A 13,398-nucleotide genomic window follows, 5' to 3' on the forward strand; every position below is an offset into this window, starting at 1 on the left:
CAGCTGAGAAAGACTCACCAAGAGCAACCTCTTTGCTGATGAATGAGGGCTGATTTGGGAACAGAGCAAAATGGATTATAAATATAGCTGCCAGTAAATTTTAAGGGGGTTGGTTTTCTTATCAGTATTTTAAAGGAGACTGGAATTTCAAATCGTTAGATTTTGAAAGAGATTTTTTAGTCTATAATCAATTTATGCATGAAAAAAACATATGGAAGTTGATTTTTTTTTTAACAAAAAGCTTGAAGATTTATAAATATTCAGAAGAAAAGTGAATTTTGGAAGTGATTCCAAAGAGAGGGACCATGGGCTATGCTGCCTGGAACTCACCTTGGTCTCCAGAAAAGTGGAGTTGGCCTCCATGTAGCTTGCAAAGCCATTGAGCAATTAGGGGTGCATTTTAAATGCGCAATGTTACCACAAATAACAAAAAACTAAACTTACTGATAATGCCAGATATCAGACCATAGACCATGACTCCAGCTCTAAGACTCCTCCATAGTCCTAATACCTTAGTCACATTCATCCCCATACATAAATACCAACTGTGTTCCCTTTGAATTTGACCGCTAATGTATGCCTCACTGGCTTCTTTGCTTAGGTAGATTTTGTCAATTGATTTTTAATACTGGCATATAGCTATTCTACTTTCTAAATACAGAAAACATGAACAAAATTATTCTTTTTTTTTGCCATTTGTATTGAGTGAACCCATTGTATATATGACTCCATTAAAGACCTGACTATAATTTTTTATGTGTTTCTATGTCTATAAAGAGAATAATTGCACTGATTCTTTAGGTCTAAATGTACATAATATTTTTTTTCTTATACTTTACTTTCCATGACCCTAGTCTATACTTCCTCTATACACATTGTACAGAACATTTTATTTTGCAAACCAGACCTTTTATGATGCTTAAGGTTTCCATTTGTTTCTGAGTTTTTTACACTAAATATTTAAACCCTATTTATAAGATTTTTAGATAATTGGTCTTGTCAAAGATAACACTATCATCCCGATATATAATTCTAAAAGTTTCAGATTTGATCAACATAAGGAGGTTGCAGAAGATTCATTTCATGAGGCCTATTCTAACTCTACCCTGGGTTAATGACCACATAAAGTCACTGGGCCCCCCAGATAAATATGCCATTATGTACAGAGTCGAGCCCTAGACCTTTGAGATTTGGGAGGAAACTTCAAGTTCATATAGTCTAACTGGTGGATAGTTCTGTCTTATATGTTTGGCAATAAAATATAACTTCTTTGTCTGATAAGGTTTTATTATTCAGACACTTTTAGCAATGTTTTAGTGTCATCTTTCTCTCTTGTTTTCTTGTCACATGTATATGGGATGTCATGGAATATAGCCTGGTTCAGTGCATTAGCCACTCTAAGAATGATTACTCTTTTGTATATCTAAAAATCACATTTGAAATAGAATTATAACAATCTGAGCGTTATTGAGTCTTTTGTCTTGAAGCCATAAGAAGGAACTTTTTACAATATTTGAATTCCAAATGTTGTCTGGCTTGAATTCATAATTCTTCAATTTGGAATTTGATTAGTATGAATTACAGGGGTGATAGTGGGATAGAAGGAGTCTAAAATTTCAACAAGTTACTCAAATCTCTACCAGGTGGATCTAATTCACCACAGAGGGTAAGCAGGGCCAGCTGCCCAACCTTGCCTGGTGATCAACAATAGAAGTTTGGACAGTAGTCACTGCTTTTAATAGTCTCTAACTTTCTCAGTCTCTCTGTCTGTCTCTTCTCTCAATATTTCCCTCTCTCTTTGTTTCCCTCCCTTCTTTTCTAATGTGGGACGCATATATATCCAGGCTAATACTGACTTTCAGCATAGATTTTGAATTGCATAGACTTCTAAAGAGATAGAAGTTTGCCATGGTGACCATTGTGCTATTCTTTGCTGGGTATAAGCAAACATTTTACAGACCTGAAAGTGTTAACATAGCTTTCAAAACAACCTAACTTTATAACCCAGGCTAGGTTCAGCTCCATCAGAAATTAAGCTCTCCATTAATAATTTTGATACAAGAACTCAATTAGTTTGTATGGATCTGATTAACAAGATAGTGGGGCAGCTCTGTGAATTAGATACTATTTTTATCTCCTCATTTTGTAGATGGAAAAACCAAGTTTAGAGACAGAGATTTGCCCAAGATATTCACAGAAAATATCACCCAAATTCACTCAAGATATTCACAAAGATAATAAGTGGAGGAGTGGTCTAAACTCAGTTCTGCTAACTGCAAAGCCTAGGAACTTGGATGGCTACGTTATGAGCTGCCTTCTATAGGTTAGGTATTAATAGTTAGATCCTGTTTTAATAAATTGAACTCCCTCCTAGCGTGTTTCAAATATAAAGCTGAAGAAAAAAAAGAGTGAAAGAAGAACGAAAGAAAAAAATTGAATACCCTCTTCTTCTAGATTTGTTGGCAAGTATTTTGCAAACTATATGGTCTTGTCCATTCTTTCAGGGCCCCAGGGCTGCATGTGCCTCCTCACCTCTAGCTCACTCTCACACTCTCTTCTTAAGCACAGCCTGATGGGCTATTCCCTTTTATTTTATTTTATTTTTTTTCTGTGCACAAATTATATATTTATTTATTTAATGACTTCTTACGATCAAAGAAACAAAGGGAAAATCACAAAATCAATTCACTTTTAATTATTTCTCACTAATTATTTATTATTAGTTAGAATTAGAATAATTAGTATTATTTTAGTTAGAATTAGAATAATTAGTATTATTTTATAATGTTGGTACTTTAAAAATTTTGTTAATATTACATTTATTAATTCTGAATACTAATTGATAGGATTTGCCTTCCCTTCTTTTTTTTTTTTCCCCTTTTTTTTTTTTTATTTCAGCTCATCATGGGGGTACATAAGTTTAGGTCATATACATTGTCCATGTCCCATCCATCCCCCCGAGTCAGAGTCCCAAGTGTGTCCGTTCTCATTCTCCAGACAGTGCGCCTGGCACTCACCATGTAGTCATACCTCCATCCCCTCCTCCCCCACCTCCCTGGGTCTGCACCTTCAAGCATGACCATTCCCCAGAGGGTGTGCAATGCACTCATCATGTAGGCATACACCCATCCCCTCCCCCACCCCCATCCCAGTCTGATATCCAATTGGTATCCTTCCCTGATGTACATTTAGGTGATGATCAGGGAAACCAGTTTTCTGGTGAGTACATGTGATGCTTGTTTTTCCATTCTTTGGATACTTCACTTAGTATAATGGGTTCCAGCTCTCTCCAGGAGAACCAAAGAGATGTCGTATCATCGTTATTTCTTATACCTGAGTAGTACTCCATGGTATACATATACCACAGTTTACTAATCCATTCGTGGATTGATGGGCACTTGGGTTGTTTCCACATCTTTGCAATTGTGAATTGTGCTGCTATAAACATTCGGGTACAGGTGTCTTTGTTAAAGAATGACTTTTGTTCTTCTGGGTATATGCCAAATAATGGGATTGCTGGATCAAATGGTAGGTCTACTTGAATCTGTTTAAGGTATCTCCATATTGCTTTCCATAGGGGTGGAACTAGTTTGCATTCCCACCAGCAGTGTATGAGTGTTCCTGTCTCTCCGCATCCACGCCAACATGTGTTGTTTTCGGATTTTTTGATAAAGGCCATTCTCACTGGAGTTAAGTGGTATCTCATTGTGGTTTTGATTTGCATTTCCCTGATGATTAGGGATGTTGAGCATTTTTTGATACGTTTTTTGGCCATTCTTATGTCTTCTTTTGAAAAATTTCTATTCATGTCCTTTGCCCGTTTTTTGATAGGATTGTTTGATTTTTTCTTGCTGATTTTCCTGAGTTCTAAATAGATTCTTGTTATCAGTCTTTTATCTGATGTGTAGTATGCGAAAATTTTTTCCCATTCTGTAGGCTGTCTGTTTATTTTCATGACTGTTTCTTTGGCTGTGCAGAAGCTTTTTAATTTAATCAGGTCCCAGTCGTTTATTTTTGTTGTTGCTGCGATTGCCTTAGGGGTTTTCTTCATAAATTCTTTGCCTAGACCAATGTCTGTAAGAGTCTTTCCTACATTTTCTTCTAGAATTCTAATCGTTTCCCATTTAAGGTTTAAATCTGTTATCCACCGTGATTTGATTTTTGTGAGAGGTGAAATCTGTGGGTCCTGTTTCAGTCTTCTACATGTGGCTATCCAGTTTTCCCAGCACCATTTATTGAATAGGGACTCTTGTTCCCAGAGTATGTTTTTGTCTATTTTGTCAAAGATTAGATGGTTATATGAGGATGGTTTTATATTTGGGTTTTCTGTTCTGTTCCACTGGTCTGTGTCCCTGCCCTTGTGCCAATACCAAGCAGTTTTAAGCACCACAGCTTTGTAGTATAGTTTGAAGTCTGGCAAATCAATACCTCCCATTTTGTTTTTATTGCTTAAGATTGCTTTTGCTATACGGGGTCTTCTCTGATTCCATACAAAGTGTATAATTATTTTTTCTAAATCTGTGAAAAATGATGTTGGTATTTTAATAGGAATTGCATTGAATCTATAGATTACTTTGGGTAGTATAGACATTTTAACGATGTTAATTCTTCCAATCCATGAGCATGGTATGGATTTCCACTTATTTACGTGTTCTGCAATTTCCTTCCTTAGCGTTTCATAGTTCTCTTTATAGAGGTCCTTTACCTCTTTAGTTAAATATATTCCTAGATATTTTATTTTCTTTGTTGCTATTTTGAAAGGTATTGAGTCCTTAATTTGGTTCTCCAATTGAATGGTATTGGCATATATGAATGCCTCTGATTTGTGTGTATTGATTTTGTAACCTGAGACATTACTGAATTCGTTAATTAATTCTAGGAGTCTCTTGGTTGAGTCCTTGGGGTTTTCCAGATACAACATCATGTCATCAGCGAAGAGTGAGAGTTTGATCTCTTCTGTCCCTATTTGGACACCTTTGATTCTGCTCTCTTGTCTGATAGCTCTCGCAAGGACTTCCAATACTATGTTGAAAAGTAATGGGGACAGTGGGCAGCCTTGTCTGGTTCCAGTTCTGAGTGGGAATGCTTTCAATTTTTCCCCATTCAGTATGATGTTGGCTGTGGGTTTGCCATATATGGCTTGTATTATTTTTAGGTAGGTCCCATTTATGCCTATGTTGTTAAGTGTTTTTATCATAAAAGGGTGTTGAATTTTGTCAAATGCTTTTTCTGCATCTATTGAGAGGATCATATGGTCTTTATTTTTGCTTCTATTTACGTGGTTAATTACATTTATAGATTTTCATATGTTGAACCACCCCTGCATCTCTGGGATGAAGCCTACTTGGTCGTGATGAATTATTTTTTTAATCAGCACTTGGATACGATTTGCTAGGATTTTATTGAGAATTTTTGCATCTACGTTCATGAGAGAAATTGGTCTGTAGTTTTCTTTTTTTGTTGCATCCTTTCCTGGTTTTGGTATCCATGTTATATTGGCTTGGTAGAATGTGTTGGGGAGAATTCCATCCTTCTCAATATTGAAGAATAGTTTATGTAGGATGGGCACCAGTTCATCTTTGTATGTATGGTAAAATTCAGGTGTGAACCCATCTGGACCAGGGCTTTTCTTTTTGGGAAGGTTTTTTATTGCTGTTTCAATTTCAGTTCTTGATATTGGTCTATTCAGGAATTCTATTTCTTCCTGATTGAGCTTGGGAAGGCTGTGTGTTTCTAAAAATTTGTCCATTTCCTCCTCATTTTCCAATTTGTGTGCATAAAGATTTTTGTAATATTCATAGATAATGTCATGTATCTCTGTGGCTTCAGTTGTGATTTCTCCTTTCATGTTCCTGATGGAAGTTATTAAAGATTTTTCTTTTCTGCTCTTGGTTAGTCTACCCAGTGGTGTGTCTATTTTATTTATCTTTTCAAAGAACCCACTTTTTGTTTTATTAATTTCCCTTATAGTATTTTTGTTGTCTTTTTCATTTAATTCTGATTTGATCTTAATAATTTCTCACCTTCTGCTGGGTTTGGGGTCAGTCTGTTCTTCTTTCTCCAGCTCTTTGAGTCTATTCATTAAGTTGTCTATCTGTAAGTTGTCTGTCTTTTTGAAATAGGCATTTATGGAAATGAATTTTCCTCTCAGGACTGCTTTAGCTGCATCCCATAGATTTTGATAAGTTGTGTCACCTTTGTCATTTAATTCAAAGAATGTTTTGATTTCTGACTTAATTTCTTCCTTTACAAAATTGTTATTCAGGAGAAGGTTGTTTAGCTTCCATGACTTTGAGTAGGAATGAGAGTTCCTGTTAGGGTTTTATTCCATTGTGATCTGAGAAGATGCAGGGTATGATTTCTATTTTTTTAATTTTTTTAAGACTTGCTTTATGACCTAGGATATGGTCAATCTTAGAGAATGTCCCGTGAGCTGATGAGAAGAATGTATATTCAGTGGATTTCGGGTAGAATGTCCTGTAGATGTCAGTCAGGCCCATTTGTTCTAGCATTCTGTTTAAGTCTACTATGTCTTTGCTTATTTTCTGCTTGGAGGATCTGTCCTGTGCTGTCAGTGGGGTGTTAAAGTCTCCAACTATTAAAGTGTTGTTGTCTATGATTTGGTTTAGATCGAGTAGGATTTGCTTTATGAATCTGGGTGCGCCTAGATTGGGTGCATATATATTAAGTATGGTTATGTCTTCTTGTTGAATTGTGCCTTTCACCAGTATGTAGTAACCGTCTTTGTCTTTTATTACTTTTGTTGGTTTAAAGACTAAGTTATTGGAAATTAAAACTGCCACACCAGCTTTCTTTTGGCTACCATTTGCTTGAAATATCAAGTTCCATCCTTTTATTTTCAGTCTAAATGCATCTTTGCCGGTTAAGTGAGTTTCCTGAAGGCAGCAGATACTTGGTTTGTGTTTTTTTATCCATTGGCCCAGTCTATGTCTCTTGAGTGGGGAATTCAGGCCATTGACATTTAGTGAAAGAACTGATAATTGGGATAGATTTCTGTTTATCTTATTGGGTAGAACTTCATTGCTATGTTTTCTCTCTTGAGCCATTGTGGTGGCTAGAATTTGATCTTTAGCTCTTGGGTGGTTTTACATTCGTGGGTCTTTGTTGTGATGATCCATGTGTAACTCTCTTTTGAGTACTTCTTGGAGGGGTGGTCTTGTCTTGGTGAATTCCCTCAGTCCTTGTTTATCTGAGAATGTCTTAATTTCTCCTTCATATAGAAAGCTTAGCTTAGCTGCGTACAAGATTCCAGGCTGGGCATTATTCTGTTTCAGAAGAGTGAGAATGGGGCCCCAACTTCTTCTTGCTTGTAAAGTTTCAGTTGAGAAATCTGGCGTAATTCTAATGGGTCTCCCTTTGTATGTTACTTGTTTCTTTCTCCTTACAGCTCAAAGAACGGTCTCTTTAGTGGATATTTTGGTCAGTCTGACGACTACGTGGCATGGTGTTTTCCTATTTGCTATGAATCTACCAGGGGTTCTTTGAGCTTCTTGAACCTGTATATCTAAAGTTTTAGCAAGGCCTGGGAAATTTTCTTCTATTATGTCTTCAAATAGTTTATCCAGCCCTTGCTTATTATCTTCTTCACCTTCAGGGATGCCTATAACTCTCATGTTAGGTTTCTTCACGTAATCCCACATTTCTTGAAGACTCTGATCTTTTTTCTTATTTCTTTGCTCTATCTCTGTGACTGTCTTATTTAATTGGAACGAGTTATCTTCGATCTCTGAGATTCTGTCTTCTATTTGATCTACCCTGTTCTTGAGACTTTCCACTGTGTTTTGTAGCTCCCTGAATAAATCCCTCATTTCTAGGAGTTCAGTTTGGTTTTTCTTCAATATGTCTATTTCTTTAGTGAATTTTTCTTCCAAATCCTGGAATTTTTTTGCAGTTTCTTTGTGTTGGATGTCAATTTTTTCTTGTATATCATTCAGCTTATTTATAACCCAAGACTGAAATTCTTCTGGTAACATGTTGGTATTCTGAAACTGGCTTGTGCCAATTGGAGGAGAGTTGGTATTTCTCTTTGGGGGCGAGGTTTCCGTTTGGTTTTTTGTGCTTCCCATATTTTTCCGCTGAGCCCTTCCCATCTGGCTCTATCGTTAGATCTTTTCTCACAGCTTTAGTCTAGTTAACAGCACGTCTTGTACTCTGTTCTTAGGCTGTGAAACAGTCTAGGTATGTTGCTTCCTTTATCTAGAGGGGGAGACTGTTGTGTGTTGTTTAGAGTTTTTTTTCTATCTCAGTTGGGGGACTGCTTCTGATGGGTCCACCCCCAGAGGGTTGGCTTGACCTAAGACCAGTTTGGCAAGTTAAATCACTGTGTTGTGGACTTTCAGTTAGTAGGCAGGATTCACACTATTTGCAAGCAGAAAGCCTCTTCTCCCTCTCTTTTTTTTTTTTTTTTCCGCCCCTGGCTTTTGGTTCTTCCTCTGGATGTGTGGTTTCTGTCTCTTTCCGCAGGAAAGACACTGGCTAGGTGGAGGAGGCGGTGCCCTCACTCACTCAGTGCCCCAGCTGCTGCAGCTCCCACGGGCAAGGGTCTACACTGTCCCAGTGTTCCCAAGGTCCGGGCTCCACACTCTTGCGTCTGGGGAAGCACTCAGTGTTCACACCTGGGAAGGGGACCTGGAGAGGGTCTATGGATCAGGGGATGGAGCCTCCTGGGGAGCCGCCTGGCACCCTATGGCTCTGCAGCAATTAGACCTTGGCCCGCACAATTGTTCCTGCCCACCCGCAGATCACTGGCACTGGGGGGCAATTTTCAGTGTCCGATAGGAATCAGAGCTGGGGGTCTGGAGCACTCAGGAGTTTACAGTAGCTCCTGGGCTGGAGGGACACCGGAAAGGAGAAAAGAAAAAGAAAGGAAAAAAGAAAAAAAAAAAAAGAGAGAGAAACAATATGAATAACAAGAAGAAGAAAGAGAAAACAAGAAAGAAAAGAGAAAGAAAGAAAGAAAGAGAGGGATAAAAAAAAAAAATCCCGCTTTAATATTTCACGCTCGCGGCCCCTGGCCTCGGTGCAGATCCGCGTCTGTCCCTTTAAGAGATAGGGCACTGGCACCGCGGAGCCCCGCCAGAGTCCCAGGTCCTTTCCGCTTAGCTGTGGGAACCGAGATGGCGACCACGCGAGAGCGTTCAGAGCTCGGCAGGCGCCAGGGCCCATAGCGGCTCCCCGGCCAGAAAGCCGCCGTACGGGAAGAAAAGAGCAAAAAAGTCCCGCTTTAGTATTTCACGCTCGCGGCCCCTCGCCTCGGTGCAGGTCAGCGTCTGTCCCTTTAAGAGATAGGGCACCGCGGAGACCCGCCAGAGTCCAAGCTCTCGCCCGCCTGTGTCACCTGTCCTCGGAGCTCCACGTCTCCCGCGGTGATTCTGCACCGATTTCAGTCAGATCCCTGACCGAGTGGATGTGGGGGTCAGTGGGGAGATCAAGCCGCTCTGCTGTGGGGCTGCACCCGCCCCACTCGCCGGTGAGGCAGGCACGGCCGTCCCGCACTCCGCTGTCTGTTTTCCGTCCCGCACTCTCCAAATTATCTCGGTCTGACTTCCCACTCGCCTCTGTTTTTTCCTGTTCCCCGTGTCCCACGGTGATTCTCCATGGGTTCACACCGCCGTTCCTGTGGAGAAGCAATCCTCTAGTGTTGTGGCAGGTGGAGATCCACGCCTTCCTCACCGGGAGCACAAATCCAGGAGGTCACCTCCACTCCGCCATCTTCTCTCTCCTCCTTCCTATTCCGTTTTAGACTGCTATATTTCATTCTTCACCCTCCTCTTCTTCCTGTCCTTTATCTTCTGTGGTTATGACTCTTCTCTAGGGCATCCCATTGGACTTATAACACCTTGATGGAAGGAAGAAAAGATGTGACTACTGAATATAGATGCATGTCCATCTGCTCATATAGACATACTTTGTTTTCTTTCCTTTTTTTTAGTTTTTTTGAGGGCTGTGGTTGTATGTCTTTAAAACTACAAAAGGACAAAAAACAAAAGAAATTCATAGCAATAAGAGTCCCAAAACTCAACTCTGTTTCTGGCATAGTTGGGCACAGGAGTGGAATCTGGCAAGAAGGGAAGGAAACCCAAATAAATCTGCTTTCACGTAGGGCCTGCTTTTCTCTCAGGCATCTTGCTGTAGTGCTTACAAAAAACATGAGCTTTCTTTTTATTTTCTTAGCTTTTAAATTTTTCTTAGGAGTAACAATGTCTTGTTTAATAAAAATCCAATAATATTGAAGGGTTATAATAAAAGTTAACTAACTCTCACCATCCTTCAGCTCTACTCACTTTTATCTGCTCTTTGATAGTTCAATCTCCATGTCTCTGAAGAATATGCTTATACTGCCATTTCTTGACTTGTAAATTTTGAAATCTATTCACTTGCTGCTAGGATAGTGTAAAAAAATAAAATCAGATCAAGTTAGAAAAATTTTAGAAGTTGATTGTCATACAAAAAGAGAAAGCAAGGATCACCATCCAGGAGACTCCAAACCAAGTGGTGGGAAGATCGCCTCACAAACGTTACAGCACAGTTTATGAAGCATAAAAGAGGAAGTATCTTGACCTTTTTTGTTATACATTAACACTCTTTTTAAGGCAAGCAGAGCTATTTAAACTGATTTTTCTATAGTTGATTGGTGTAATTTCACTGACTCTTGCTGGTAAGGACATAAAGCTTATGTTTTGTGTTTCATTTATGATTAGAGCTAGCATTTAGGAGAAATCGGGATGACTTAAATTTCAGTTGTGTGATTTTGGGCTTTTGCCTTGGGGTGTATCTAAACTGTGGCCTCCGTTTTTATTTTTCTTTACAATAGGGAGAATGTAGATCTCTTTCATCCTGCTCTATCTTTCCAATAATAAAGTCATCTTTAGTTATGCTGATTATGTTTATGACATTAGGAATATGTAAATATTATTCATTATGCAACCAAATCCTGACTGTGAGAACACTTCCTTCTTTAAAAAGATTTTCCTCTTTTTGCTTTTGTTCTACTTTTGCATTCTCACATCTTTGGAATATTCCAATCCTCAAGCACTCTGTGAGCTGGGGTCTTAAAAGGTAATTTGGCTAACACTTTAGTCTATTATCAGCTACTATCCGTGTGCCCTGCTCCCATCTTTTAGAAACTTGTGGGCATTTTTTATCTGCCTAAGGTCCCTCTCTTGTTGTCTTTGTTGGTTTATGCTGTTTTGTCTTACTACTGAATTCCTCTATAAGGAGAAAAAATAAACACTACATTCTTAATTTGGGAGTCTCACATTAGATTTAGGGGAGTAAGATTTTCAGAGTTGGGCTTTAGAAATATCTCTCTGCTGCCTAGAAAAAATACTGGAGGGGATGATCCTGGAAGCAGGGAGTCAACAAGGATGGAAAGACTGGATTTGGGGACTGATTGAATGGCTCCAGTGTCGGGGGACACAGAGTCACAGGCTGTTCCATACCCAGTGTGCCCCTCCCTGGCCTTGCAGCCAGGGTTAACTTACTCTATTTTTCTGAATCCCATTTATCTCATCTGTAGTTCTTCAATTCCCTTAAGTCATTTTTACAATATATAAAATATAGAAATCTAATTTAAAACAAGTGGTAAAGAAATAAAAAAGAATCTAGTCTCTTTTATTCTGCCTACACCCTCTGAACAAATCTTTTTACATTTTCTCTGAGTAGCAGTAGCAACTTAGCTTGGTTGCCTCTGAGCCCAGAAGACTTGTAGAGGCGGGGTCTTCTAGTACTGAACTTCCAGTATTGGACTTGCTGTGCTCGTGGCCATTGCTTTGCCAGCTGAGCTGAGTCTGCAGCTCATTTTATAAAGATGTTCCTTTGCTGGGAACATCTTCAGGTGGCTGGGGGAGTCCACATGAAAGCAGAGAAGCTAATTTGTTCATACTGGGCTTGAACCTTTAGCATGACCACTAACCATGCCAAGAAAAGACATTATGTTACCCCAAGCTTGGGGAAAACAAGCAAGAGGATTCTGAAAGATGTCCAAATTAATCTTTAAAATACATTCTATGACTAAGAAACCTTTTAATCTTGGACTCAATACAGAATTTCGAAACTTAAGCTCAATGAGCCATAATAGGGCTAAATCATAAAATTCTTAACTGCAACAGTCTTTAATTATGGCAAGCTGTAGCAATGCTTTGTAATGCTAACAGAGATGAGATGCTACAACGTTATTTTTTCAAAGGGTAGGACTATTTCAAGTACCCTACAAAATAATTACACTTCATAGTGCTCCCTAGGCTTGGCACCAAAAAAGAAAAAAGAAAAAGGGAAAAAGTAAAATCATACAAAGACAGGAAGCTTTCACCTCTGTAGAATTTTATCTCCATTTATTGATGTGATATGATAATTATAATTGAAATTATAACTGCATGCCATTATTTCAGATCTGAGGAACAAAAATTCATAGACTTATTCATGTTAAAACTGAGAGTAATTTGTTCAAAATATCCTGGTGAGAAGAAAATTGCCTAATGTCTTTGAGGGGTCATAATAGTTTTCACAGTGTCTCCAATAAACCCATTGCAGGACATAACTGATAATTGAAAACAAAAACTGAATATATTAAGTCTGTTGGTATCAAGGTTAAATTAGTGGAATAAAATATTCAGGTTAAGCGATGCTATTAACTCAGTGCCTTCGCGTGTGTTACATCTAACACATTAATACTTTATGGTACTTATGCTTTTCATATGAAGCTTCCACTCACACTTGTAACTTGAATATTTTTTGGAAGGTAGAATTTTTTTTTTTTTCCACAGTGAATATTTTTCTCAGAAAACTTTTTAACTGTAGGTTAATTAAGCAATTGTGTCATGATCAAAGAAGACCAAAACTAACCTGAGGGATAAATCATTATCACTGCCGGACCCCTGAATTTATTGTCCTATCTTGTAAAAATGAACATGTATTTATAGTATTGATATCAGTAATACATGGGCTGATGAAAACAACTGTATTGAACTCATTAATGGTATAAAGGCTGTATTTTTTCCAAAACCTTGAGGGAAAAAAAAATTGTTTACTTTTCAGCTATTTTAAGAAGAATACCCTCTACCATTTTTTCCCATTTTTATCTTTTTCCTCATTTTGCATCCCATGTTGATCCACTATACTTTTGTACATTTTATTCCCTCTTATTATTCCTCTTCTCTCTTTCTTTTCTTCTTCTTTCCTGCTTTCCTTCCATGTTTTACTTCTGCCGCTTTCTTCTAACCAACAGAATTACAGAGGGATTGAATTATATGTTTATTCCAAGTATTGAAATCTCAGGATCTTCAGTATTGACATAAAATGAAAGCCAATGAGAAGACCCTATTGCTACTTCCAGTTTTCTCACTCCTACCCTGAATTTCTCTCCGTTGGTGTCCATAA

This window comes from Lemur catta, chromosome 11 (assembly GCF_020740605.2).
Source record: "Lemur catta isolate mLemCat1 chromosome 11, mLemCat1.pri, whole genome shotgun sequence".
In the NCBI taxonomy this organism is placed as follows: Eukaryota; Metazoa; Chordata; class Mammalia; order Primates; family Lemuridae; genus Lemur; species Lemur catta.